Raw genomic sequence first — 13122 nt, 5'->3', positions numbered from 1 at the left:
TATGGTTTTATAAAGCACACTAAATGCCCTCAGTGCCCAGATTTGCATCGACTCATCACTGATGTCCAAACAAACCTGCAGCCAACACAAAGGCACAGCCTCACCTGAAATCAAGGCATGCTTGAGTCTTCTTGACTTGTGTTGTTTAACAGCAGATGAAGGTGTTTTCTGGGTGTCTGGGAAGTATTTTTGCTGGACAAGGTGGATAAAACCTGAGCCTGGCAGCTAAATAAGCCCAAATCCTTCCTTGCTCAGCTCTCAGGTGTGGAAGGGACCCTAATGTGATGGGGTTGGGGTTGCAGTGCTGACAAGAGAGGTCTGGAGTTTTAATCAGGAACATTTCTTGTGTTTGGTTCTGCTTGGGTTCCTAGGAACTGACCCTGTACACTCAATATGTAAATTCATTCTGTGCCAACAATCTCCTGGGCTTTCTCTCCTCAGTCAGCTTTGAAAAATTCCAAAGTTTTGGCTAATGATTCTGCTGAAAACCAGGAGCAAAGTGTGGTCCCTGTGTGAAACCACCTGCTCTTCACAGGGCTGGTGGGGTCCCAGCAGCCCATCTCTAGGGGCTGGCCAGCTCAAAGCAGTGAGGCTTGGCAGAGATTAAACAGGGGTTAAAATTACTGTACAATGGTTTGTATTCACTCTGATGTATTAGGGTGAGATTAAATGAGGAAAGGACACTTTCCTTTTTAGGATTGTCTTTTATATTTTGGGGGTTTTGTCCTTGAAAAGCTTTTTGAAAGGTTGCCAGAAGAGGCAGCAGCATGTAGGTGTGTAGCCAGAGTATAAAGCAGCATCCTGTGGGGAGACAGGAGGGTGGCATGTCCTGCCCAAAGCCATCTGCCTGCAAAGGGAGAGGCTGCCCCAGAGAAGCCAGTGGGCAGGGAAGAGTTTGTGTTTGTGTTTGTGTGTGGGGGAGGCAGGAGCAGGTGCTGGGCAGCCACACATGCCAGGAAGGGCAGTGGGCTGAAGTCAAGCTGAGGAAGAAGAGGCTCCTGGGGATAGAAGTGAGGTCAGGGTGGCCAGGACGTGCATGCAGATGACCTCTCCCCATTCAGAGAGACATTTTAGAGTCTATTAGACCATGGATTAAGACAACCAATTTAGCCATGCCTCATGTTGTACTTCAGCCTGTTCCATAATCACCGCAAGCCAGAATTTGGCTTTAATCATTTCTCATCCCAAGGACAAAGCCTGTTTTCACCCAGTGTGCCAAGACATTCTATGAGATTAAAATTATGTCTCTTGCAAGATTGTCCAGATCCTGCCTTCAAGGGTCTCTTTCTAATTGTTTTCAGAGGCTGCCAGCCTTGCAGGGTGTAGCGCTAACTTCAGAAGATGTGGGGTGGAAAAGCCTTTTTAAAATGATTTTTTAAATCAGAGGAAGAGAGGAGGCTCTTTAATTCCATGCAGAAGATTTCTCCTTCCTGCCAAGCAGCAGTGGGAGCACAGGCCTTGGAGTTCACGGTTGGAGAGTGCAATCATTTGACATGCAAGCACTGCCAGGAGGCAAAAGGAGGGGAGGCCAGCCTAGGCTGTGACTGACCTTCCAGGAGAAAATCCCAATTTGCAGAGCTCTTCTTCAAGGACCTGACCCCACAGACATTCATTGCATTCACCTGAGCAATCAGAAAACAAGAACAGAGGTATCAAGGTTGAAAAGTTTGGACTTAAGATTATAAGGTTGGGATAGAAAAAAGGGGCTATAGCCACCCAACAATAACCCAAAAAGCTGTCATTGGAATGGCATTTGGATTTGGGAAGAATGTGTAAAACTCTGATTTATTTTTTTTTCAGTCTCACTGTTTAATTAGAACACTTAAAAATGCAGAGGAGGAAAGCAACAAGCAACAAGCCCAAACACACCCTGCCCTGGGACAAGTCTGTTGCCTGGCATTGCAAAAAGCCCCCAAGTGACAGAATGTACTGTGGTAATTCATGTCTGTGACACTACAGTGATTGGCTTTAATTCACTCACCATAAATACTGTGAGTCAAACAAAGCACTCTGAGGAGACAGACAGACAGAAAGGAATATTCAAGGTTCTTGATTATTTATCAGTTGGCTGAAACATTCAGAGACCAAGGAGACCATTACATATCCTACCCAATGAATCACCTCACAGCAAAGGATTTTACATTCATATTAAAGTTTCCTCTAAGGGCTGGAGGGAAAGGTTGTGCAAACAGCTTGACTTCTCCAAGGCAGCATTAAGATGGCAAAAACGGCCAAAAGTTGTTGAAGCCATGAGTAAACTGCTGATTTCTGATAAGGTCTGTGTGACACAGAGAGGTTTCAGCAATGTGGACAGTGAACTTGGATCCCTGGAAGCCACACCAAGGATGCTTCATTAGAGAGAAGTTATCAGGCTAAATATATTTCCAATTTCACTGCTACCATATTTAATTGAAATTAAGGACAGTTAAACCACATAATTTATTCCTCCCTCCTTGCCCTGTGCTTTTTGCAGGGTATTTCATGCAGCCACCTAAGCAGCTTAAAGTCTTTGCCTTCCATGAGTTCGCATTTTGGCACTCCCACGCCTCAGAAATTCTGCACCATGAAAATACCACACTGGAGAACAGCTGAACAGAACTTTGTCTCAGATGATATTTTAAACCATTCAGGAAACGCTGATCACAAGTAGATATTTTCCGGTAGTTTTTTATATAAATAACATTTAGGTTTCTGCCACAAGTCACTTGTGTTCCTCCATTAGTGGATAACAACTGCAAAGTGCAGAGATTAACTTGTGAGTGCAGTGTGATGGGAAGGACCAGGCTGGGAGCAACAGAGAGCAAATGGGAGACAGAGTACTCACCTCATGTTTCTAAGAAGCCAACATGAAAGGCTTGTAAACTGCTCTAATACTTCCTTTTCTCTATCATACTTACATTTCCTTTGCATTACAAATTCTTCACTGAAGAGCACTGTAGACTTGGTGCTGGCTTTTTTCAAAGATGTTCTTAAAAACATTTCATCAAGGTGGAGAAAAACTTTAAAAACCCCCTAAGGCCCTGCATGTGATGGCACCCTTCTCACTGATGCAGCCTCTCCCACTGGATTCAGTCTGTTCTTGATAACAGCATATGCAATAATTTCTGCATGAGCCATGGGAGATAAGGACCCCCATAGTTCTGAATTGCCATTGTGCTGGACTGCTTGTAAGTGATAACTTAGCATTTTGGGATAGAAAACACTGAGTATTTTACTCTCTTGTAACCTTCTCTTCATCTTAAACTGTCTTTCATATGATAATAATTTGAAAGATTTTCCCCAGACCTTGTATCTTTAATAGAAGTTAGACAAAGCCTGAATCTTCCTTTGTTTGGCAAATGTTTTGCTGTGGATGCATTTTTAAATAAACATCTGATGCAAAGACCTGGGCACACAATGTAAGAGTGGGATGTGCTGCTGTAATTCCTCTACCCAAATATCTCAGTACATCTGTGATGCTGCTGCATCACCTAATGTTAACATGTGCAATTTATGGGGAAGAAATGGAGAGAGAAAATGTGCTGAAATAACTTGCCTGTAGCAATATGCTGAGAGATCCGGTGCCAGGGCTGGGAATTAGAGCTCAATTGATTTCTGGTATCCAGCCCCTTGCATAATTCACTAGGTCACAGTGACAAGATTTAAATATGGGACTAATTGAATGTTCATATAGGAATTGCTGCTCTTTGGTCTGGCTTGATGCAAAGTTGGACAGGGAGAAGGATACAGAGGAGAAACTGAAGTCTCTGGAGGAAAATCTGGGGAGGGGGGAATAGCTGGAAGAGAAAGCTGCTCTGTCCTCCTCCTGTTATCTCAGTGGCAGGTTAATTCTGCATGACAATTTAAATGTCAAACGTAGTCGATCTATTTCACCAGGGAAAAATCCCATCTCCTGAAATCCCTGCTGGCAGAGCAGGAGCAGAGAGCACCTGGGCCCCTGTGGGCTGCTCTGGAGGAGAGAGCTGAGCGCCCCAAGAACCATAAAACTGCCTCCAGGAGCAGGAACAGTTCCTGAGGGAAGTGACCCAGGGGTCTTGCTGAAGTCACCCTTGAGCTGCTGTGAATAATCATAAGCAGAAACATGAGATGACAGAAAATATAAACATTTGGGTGAATGTCTTCAAAGGAAAATCCTCCCAAAGCTCTGAAAAAAAAACCCAAATGGGTCAGGGCAATCACAGCTTCTCCCTTTCCTGGGCTGTCCATCACATCTGCTGCAAGATTCCTCCTTCTGCTTGTTGGGCAGGTGGTTTGGATGTTGCAGGTCCTCCAGCTTTCCTCTAGCTCCTGATGGAGTGTTGAGTGGCTGTGCTTGCTGGGAAGATGTTTTCCCAAAGCAGCCTTGGGAGCAGCTCGTGGCTCCCAGCACAGCTCCACTGAGCCGTTCCAGGTTTGCTGTGTGCCTCAGCACACACACTACAACACTCCTGCTCCTCCCCACTGGAAAGCCAGAAGAGTCTTTTTCCTCCTCCTCCATTGTTCTGCTGGCACAGGAGAGGACTCACGTTGCTGCCCTGTGTGGCTTGTCCCCAGGGATGGATCCTGAAGAAACTGCTCAGGTGGCTTCCCCTACCTTGGCAGTATTCAAGCATATTCTTCCCAGGACTTCCCGGAGGAAAGTTCAAATTCCAGGAGCTTGGGGTAGTAGGATGAAGCTTTAAATTGTTTTGTAACCTCCAAAGCAGCCAATTCTTCCTCACTCACATGGTATTCCTTCAACCTCCCTTTAATTTATGCAGGACATCCCTGGGATACTGGGAGTACTCCAGGTATGTTTCCCACTCTAAGACTGCAGCAACACTTGCTTTTCTTCTTGTGCCACAAATGCCACAGATTTTCCATCTGCTCCAATCTTCAGGAGCTCTGGGAATGGTGCTATCAGCTACTCCCAGAGGAGTGCCACAGTGAGCAGGTGATGTGTGTGCAGAGGTCAATCAGCCCACACAGTCTGTTCCCCAGAGATGGGTGCTATCAGTTCCTAAAGGTTTTGTATCCCAGTATCTAAGTCATCACCCAGCCTTCCTAAAAGAGCATCTAAACAGTTTCTGTTCCCCCTTCCAAAACCCCTTTGTTTGGACTGCCCCATGGAAATATTTACTTTTCAGAGTTCATTTAGAAGCAGGAGCAAACCACAGCTGTTCCCATCGGCAAAGGTGAAGCCTGCTCAGCTGCAGGTCTAAAAAACCCATTTCAATTCTGCAATCCCCATTGAGAAGGTTTGATTGGGCTTGGTTATATTTAAGGTTAGTGTTAAAAATTAAAATCCTCCCATGTCCTCTGTCCCCTCCCTCGCCCAAAAAAAGCAAATCCAGAGCCTTCAGTAACTCTGAACAAAAATTTTAAAAGTTCATATAAAAAAAGAGAAAAGCATCTGGTTTGCTTTTTCTGGTTGTTTTTTTGCCTTTTGTTTTAATTCATCCAGTGAAATATATTTAACAGAATTATTTCAGAAAAATTTCTGACCAAAATCACCCAACCTGTTTAAAATGCATCACCCAGTGCCAGCAGGAGAGAGAGATGTTCTGAAAGAAAGGGAATGCTCTGTGTCCTTTTTATATGTCACCACCTGGGGTGTCTTCCCAGTCCACAGACAAGCTGTACTGATTCCTGTGCTGGAAACTCTGGACACTCTGGTGGAACAGCCAGTTCTTGCAGATCCCTCACGCTCAGACAGGGATCTGTTTATGGAAACCTAAATCCCTTGGCTGGGCTCTGAAATTACTTAGAGCAGCTAAGAAGCCACTGACCAAACTCATTACAAAATGTTGCTCATCTTCACAGGGTCATTTGGAGATGAGCAGATACAACTCACCTTTGGACTGTCACCAAAGCAATATTAATAATTATGAAAAATAGCTTGGGCTTTGCACGACATCACAAATCTAGAGCAACACGTCTGGAATTGGCCTTTCCTCAGTGACAAATTCTAAACAACAAACATTCATAACACAAGTCCATGAAGTATTGGCTGTAAAGGATAATAAATCCTCTGGCAATATGAGGAGGGTAACAAAGTCTTCCTGGTACAAGCATTGTTAACACTGTCTGTGCATTCCAATGGCAAGGGCAGCTGGATTCCCAGCTCTGGAGAAGGGTGTAAATAATTATTATGCAAAATTTTATGCAAAACATTCCTTCCAGATAAATGCTAGCTGAGCCATACACATGACTACTGTCTTGAAAATATTTACACCTGGAATAGGTGTAAATATTTTAAAGAAATAAGATTTTTTTTCTTATATTTCATCTATAATATCTCTATATATCTCTACCAGCCAGGAAATGTATTTAATGCTGTTTCCCTCTCAAAATCATAACCAGGTTTTAATTCAGCTTGTCATGGGCAAGTGCCCACCCTATGGCTCAGTCCTCCAAGATGTTCTGACCCAGACTCTGAGGTCTTTGAATACTCAGGGTTATGATCAGTAAAATACTGACATCTGAGCACACAACCACATGTGGTGAGACAACAGAGTGAACTATTCTACAAAAATCACTGTATAATGTAGAGAAAGGAAAGCTAATCTGTCAGGAACAAGCAGTGCTGGACATGGCCTGTGGCTACCTAAGAAAATATGGAGTTTCTGGGGAAAAAATAAAGCTCTTTCACCTGACAGCAAAAAAACCCCAAACCAAGTAGACACATAAAAAGTTGTGATCTGCAAAAAATACATATAGTTAAAGTACAACTACTTCAAAAAAAAGAAAAAAAAAAGATTGAAAAGCAGAGCAGGAAATGGCAAAGAGTTTCATTCGGGTTGAAAATACAGACAAGTAATAATGGAGAGTACAAAATTCAATGAAAACTTTATAAACTTCAAGAATTCAGCATAATAAAGAAGGCAACTTGAAACAAAGAAATCCCAAGTGTCAGGTACAGCTTTATTGTTGGACATTAATGTTAAAATTGTAAACACTGATATCAAAAGGCGACTTCATGTAATCGCATTAGTGGGAGACAGGAATTGGTGGGGCTTTTCCCAGCAGATTTCCCCAGGGAATAACTCTTGGCTCAATATTATTTAATATTTTATCAATGTTCTAGATGCTCATGTAAAAATTTCTGTAGATGACAAACAGATAAGATAGCACACAAGCAGATGACAAACAGATAAGAAATTAGTTTTACAAAAGAAGCTGGGTTTGGGGGTGGAAGTTTTTTTGTTGTTGTTTTGACTTTGGGGTTTGGGTTTTTTTGAAGGATCACAATAAAGGCAAATTGATTCAAACATAACTAAACACAAAGAAATCCTTCTGGGAATCAGGAAGATTTCAACAAAGAGCTGGAAGCCAAAGCATTATGAATTCTTGTCTGCCACAGTGGTCTCGATTCAACTGATCTTTGCTTGGGAAGAAAAGCTTTGTTTCATGGGTGCTTCATATTAACACAACTACTGAGTCAAAGTATTTGCATATGGCATTAAAAAATAATAAAACTGTAAAGACCTGTGATATGTAGCACAATCACCAGTCAAATAGCAGCAGTTAAATTCTCAATAGTTTGCAGAGACAAGACAGCAAATGCTCTTTGGAAGTCAGTGCTTTTGTAAATCCACTATCTACTCTGGAAATTTATTTTTCTAGACAATATTTAGGCTCCTCAGCTCTAAGTTTTAAGATGAGTCAGCTAGAAGCAGAGAACAGGAAGATGTCTAAGTTCCCTTGATTTGTTCCCATTTTTATGGCCAAATAATAGATGTATTCTTGAAAGTTTCTGCAACTCATAAAACCCACACCAAATATTGCTAAAACAAACTCACAGGCAAGGCAGGTCAATGATTTCTCTCTAAATACAATGGGCACTCACAGCCTGATCCTGCCTGTCTAGGGACAAGTGATGACCTGAGCCGACAACCAAAGTCACAAACACAGATTGTACCTCATATGACAACTGTCCTTGACTAGGTTTAATTACCTATTAAATAATCATTGCAGTCTCACAGGACAGACACTTGTTCAGCCTTTGTGCTCAGAGATGTTGCTGAGTGGCTTTTTATTATTGTTATTATTGTTATTTCTCTGAAAGAAGCCCAAGAGAAGTTGTCTCACTCTCATAAAGAGGTCTGGGTCCTCCATCTCTCACAAGCCTTTGTGGCATCTTTGTCCTTGATTTCAACATTCTTTGTATCTGACACCTCTGAACAAAAGATGTGAAGAACTTTCATAGATATTATAAGTTTCTTGAGGTTTGTTAGAATTAATACAATACATTTCCCTCCTGCTACATCTTTGCATTGTGCTGCCACTTCAAACACAGGGCCCACTTAGCTTCTCCTGGAAGACTTCAGATGTCAAGGCTATGAGGGTCCACTTGGAGCAGTTACAATAAAAATCTCATTTCAAACACAAGCTTTTAAACAACATCTTTACAGAAAAGACTCCCATTAAAATAACAAAAAAAAGTTTTTCAACATGAATTAATAAATGTATTCCAGAGCAACAGGTTCATCTATACTGAAGAGAGGAAAATATTTGGTATCCTACAGAGCAACTCAGGGAGAACCAACTTAGTTCTGTATTACTGAGAAGAGATAAAAGCATCATCCCACATCTGTGTATGCAAAAGAACCACAAACAAAGAAACAAATAGCGAAATTAAAGATTAAAGAAATGTAATTTAAAAGAAAAATGGAAATCAGACACAGGAAGAGCTGCTTGTACAGTGCCAACCCTGCACTGCACTGTATGAAATGTATCAATAACAGTTATGAAGACTTGCCCAAAGTTTTTAATCTCAGGCACCAAACATGCAAAGACTGATGGGGTTTTCACTGTGCTTATGGAAAATTCTCTCACACACAAATATCCCAGCTCTGCTGAGCTCAGTGGGCTTGTGCACTTTTTATTTATTTACAGTCTTGGAGGACTGATCTGCCATGGAAGGCTTCCCCCTTGAGGACAGGAGGAACTCTCCAGCTGCAAACAAGAAGCAGGAAAGTTGGGCAGGACCCATCCAAATCTGCCCCAGCCTTTGCTGTGGTTCTGTGCCAGGTGGTTTCTCAGGAGAGGGGCAGGGAGTGAACATCTCATGGGGACAACTCTCTGTGGATGAGAGGGGCAGCTCAGACCTTGCAATAATCCCCCAAAACATGGCTGGGTTGACTTAAGAATTGGAAGAAAAGATCTGCACAGGACAAGGGCAGAAAAGAGAAGATCTGCACTTAATGGACAAGGGCAGAGAGCGCTTAAATATTTAAGAATGTTCTTCATAGCTTTGAATTCTAATAAAGATAATTAAGTATTCTAGCTGACATTCTAATAAAGCTTTTGGAATTCAAAGAGCCATTTTCATTTTCTTTTGTTAGCTCTCTGCAGTGAGAGGTTCAGGTATACCCACCTCAAAGCACCACCAGCATCCTCTAGGTCTGTTCAGCTCCTACCTGGGAGAGAAAGGAAGCAGGCAGTGGCTGAAAAACAATGCCCTGAACCACAAAATTAGTCCAAAAGGTCAGACTAGGCTTATCACAAGTGATAGGAAGTATTTGAGAAATTCTGTTCAGCAAAACAAAGTGCATTTACAAAGACACCTCAGGAATTAAATGTTGCAGAGCAGGGGAGGCACTTTACATCTTGTTAGGCTGACAAGCATTTATTATTTTTTCACAGCAAAGGCAAAAAAGCAAAGAGGGAATTTCTCCCTAAGCATCCCCATCATTAACACAGGAGTTAAAAATAAAAGGGCTGCAGGTTTTTCGTATAAACAACACTATCAATGAAGTGTCAGACAGAAATGCAGGCTGGGGAGGTTTTATAAAGTAGCTCAGATATGCTAATGGTAAAACTGATCATCTGGTAGATGCCAAGGATATAAAGACAGTTCTTACTTCCTTCCTCAGTGACATGGACATTGGCTTGAGAGGTTGGACACAAGACTTTGGCCTGCTTCAATAATTTAAAATAATTAAATGCAATTCCCTTATAGGAACACCATCATGGAAAGTGCTCCTCCAGCATTTTCTGAGCACTGTTTGCTCTTATGGCTGGAAACAATTCCAACCCCACAGCAATTCACTCCTACTGTATTGCTTAAAGAGAGAACTTCAGACAGCTCACCTTCCTTTTCTGAAGATAAACCCCTTAAAAATTACTTATACACCCCAATGGCCTCCACAGGTCATGCTCGTAGATGGAAACACAGTCCTTGGTTTAGGCAAGGCATCTACTGAGTGGCCAACGTGCCAGCCAAGACTGTGCTGAGCCCTTCCAGCAAACAAGGATGTGCACACAAGGATGAACCCTCCTGCCTCCAGTGCTCAGGGGATACACCCAAGGTATCTTTGAAAAAGGCAAATCCAGTCCAACTACCTTGTTAGCAGCTGGCAAATCTTCTCAAAGGTAAGCTAACTCTCCATCTTTGGATGGGTGGTTCAGTAATTTTCCTTTATTAATCCAAACCAAGGATAATTAGCAGTCATAGAAGTTTTCCTTCCCTCCTACAAGCCCCATTAGTCCAGCTGGAAAGGAAACTTGAGATCTCAGCTTAGGGTCATTTTAATATCAGAACATGATTCACTTCTAAAAGGGGTGGTAGACAAGGGAGTCTGGCCTTCCAGTTAATAAGAAAGTAATTATCAGGGTTGCACAGAACATTATTCTGGAACTCAAAGGCCTCTGTAAGAAACCACTTAAATGAACAGGGAAAAACATCACCTGACCAACCCTATTGAGTGCAACATGAAGGTTATAATAAAAGTGATCTGCTTATGTGCCCAAAATCACACGTTCTGAAAGCATTTCAAAGCCTTTCAGACATAACATTTACAATGATAGATGTGTGCCCAGCGTGACACCCCACCCAGCCCCTGAAATCATGGGGTTTTATAATGGCATTTAAAGAGCAAAACTATTTTGTTCCTTTCTGAAGTTCGGCTACCAGAACTTTTCTCTGTGGGGAGCAGACAGAGCTGCAGAATTTCCAGCAGGTCAAGTCCACAGATGCTTAATTCCAGAATTCATGATTTTTTCCCTCTCTTTTAGTATTTGGCAAAATTTGGACAGAGCAGGGAAGACCAGGAGATGTGGAAACTGAATATATGCTAAAGCTTTGTCTCAAAATAAATAAACCCCACAACCAGCACCAGGAGGAGCCAGGAATACTTAGAGCAGACAAGGGGATAATTTCTTTCCCTGTCAGACTTGGTGTGCCCAACAGAGTTTCACCAGGAAGGCAATGGGAGCAGGCAGCATGGACACTGCCCACCTGGATGCACAACTGCATGGCAAAAGGCACACAGAGGTAAGTGCTGCACTTTTACACAGTCCACAGCAAAATCACAATGTACAGCATCAAAAAAGTTGGGGTACAGCTCTGTATGACTTCAGCAGCTGCAAATTGCTTTCTGTAGCTGTGGGAATACTCATTCCATGGCAAGGAGAGACCATTCCTTCTTTATTCACTATATGTGATGAAATATTTACAGAGAATTCTGTGCTCAGCCATCCAGCAAAGGCTGGCTTGCTCCTTTGTGCTGACCAGCATCAAATTGTCAAATCATGGACACAACCTCCCACACAAGCCAGATATCACCGGGGAAAAGAGCTCAGCAAAGCCACTGATCATCCCAGCCCTTCCAATTAACAGCGTAACAGATAAGCACCTCTATCACTTATGATGATACAGGTGCTGCTCACAGCACAACCACCAGACAGACCTTTCTAAAGTGGCTTTTACACTCATAATTTCTGATTTATCATCTCCAAATAATGCACTTTGTCCCTTTTTCAGTGTTTTCTCCAAGGCAAAGTGACAGCACTGCAAATTGAAGACAGACTTTGAGAAGGATTGGAGAATGCAATGAATTGACACCAAGCATGAAGCTCATGACAGGCTGACACAAGAATTGAAGGAAAACTCATTCACTGGAGAAGCAAACAGGTGGACATCTCTACTGGAATTGAAAAACTCAGATGGAAAAAACCTGACACAATAAAACCTGGGGAACAAAAAGTGAGAGCACTCTGAAGGGTTTCAGGAGCTCCAGACACAAAGTTCAAACAAATGACATCGAAGAAATATCTTCTAACACAGTCACTTTCCTTGGAGACTGAAAGGTTGATTGGGTGAGCTGTCTCTAAGGAACACTGAGGCCAAGAGGACTGTTCTAGAACCACTTAAATATAAACATGATACCCAGTTTGTTCTAGGTTACCTTCATGGGGCTTGTGTCCAGGAATTTGATACTGCTGAGTCCCAGAATGGACCCAACTCCTCCTCCTCCTCTGAGAGCACAGGTTCTCCATGATGTGTTTCAGCCAGGACACTGCTGACCTTGAGGGCTGTGTGCAGTTTTAGGCACCGCAGTGCAAGGGAGATATTAAACTATTAGACAGTGTCCAAAGGAGAGTAACCAGGGCAGTGAAGGGTCTGGAGGCCACATGAGGAGCACTGAAGGCACTTGGTCTGTTCAGCCTAGACTGAGGAGAGACCTCATTGCAATTACAGCTTCCTCATGAGAGGAAGAAGAGGGGCAGGCAGGTTCTCTGCCCTGTGGTGACAGTGACAGGGAATGAATGGCCTGAAGTTGTGCCAGGGGAGGTTTAGGTGGGATACCAGAAGAGGTTTTTCACCCAGAGGGTGTTTGAGCACTGGAAGAGGCTCCCCAGGGCAGTGGTCACAGCACTGAGCCTGGCAGAGTTCAATACGTGGGGACAATGCTCTCAGGGACAGGGTGTGACTCTTGGGGTGTCCTGTGCAGGGCCAGGAGCTGGATGTGATAATCCTTGTGGTTTCCTTCCCTGTGAAATTTCAGAGGAACAAAACCCCAGTGTTTCTAGGAACAAGCTTTACAAACTCACACCAGAGCACTCCCAAAAGCTTAAGGCAGTTAAGCATCACCATGTTTGAGAACCAGCCCTTCTGCTCCAAAGCTGTTTTACTATAAACCACACACTGCTGCTGGGTTCAAGGGGAGCCTTGCACCAGCAAAGCTTTTCCACTTACCTGTACTGCAAAACTCCAGTTTTCATGCTGAGTGCTAAGGTGCCTGAAAATACCATCCAACCCACCTGATGGTAGCACTGGAGATCCACCATCAACCACTAAGATCAGTTTACTACCTATGGAGTCATTCCCAGATCTGAGCTCTCTTTGGGGAAATATGGGAGTAGGGAAGTTTAAAAAGA

This window comes from Zonotrichia leucophrys, chromosome 1A (genome assembly GCF_028769735.1).
Source record: "Zonotrichia leucophrys gambelii isolate GWCS_2022_RI chromosome 1A, RI_Zleu_2.0, whole genome shotgun sequence".
NCBI lineage: Eukaryota > Metazoa > Chordata > Aves > Passeriformes > Passerellidae > Zonotrichia > Zonotrichia leucophrys.
Note: the sequence above shows the minus strand (reverse complement) of the source record.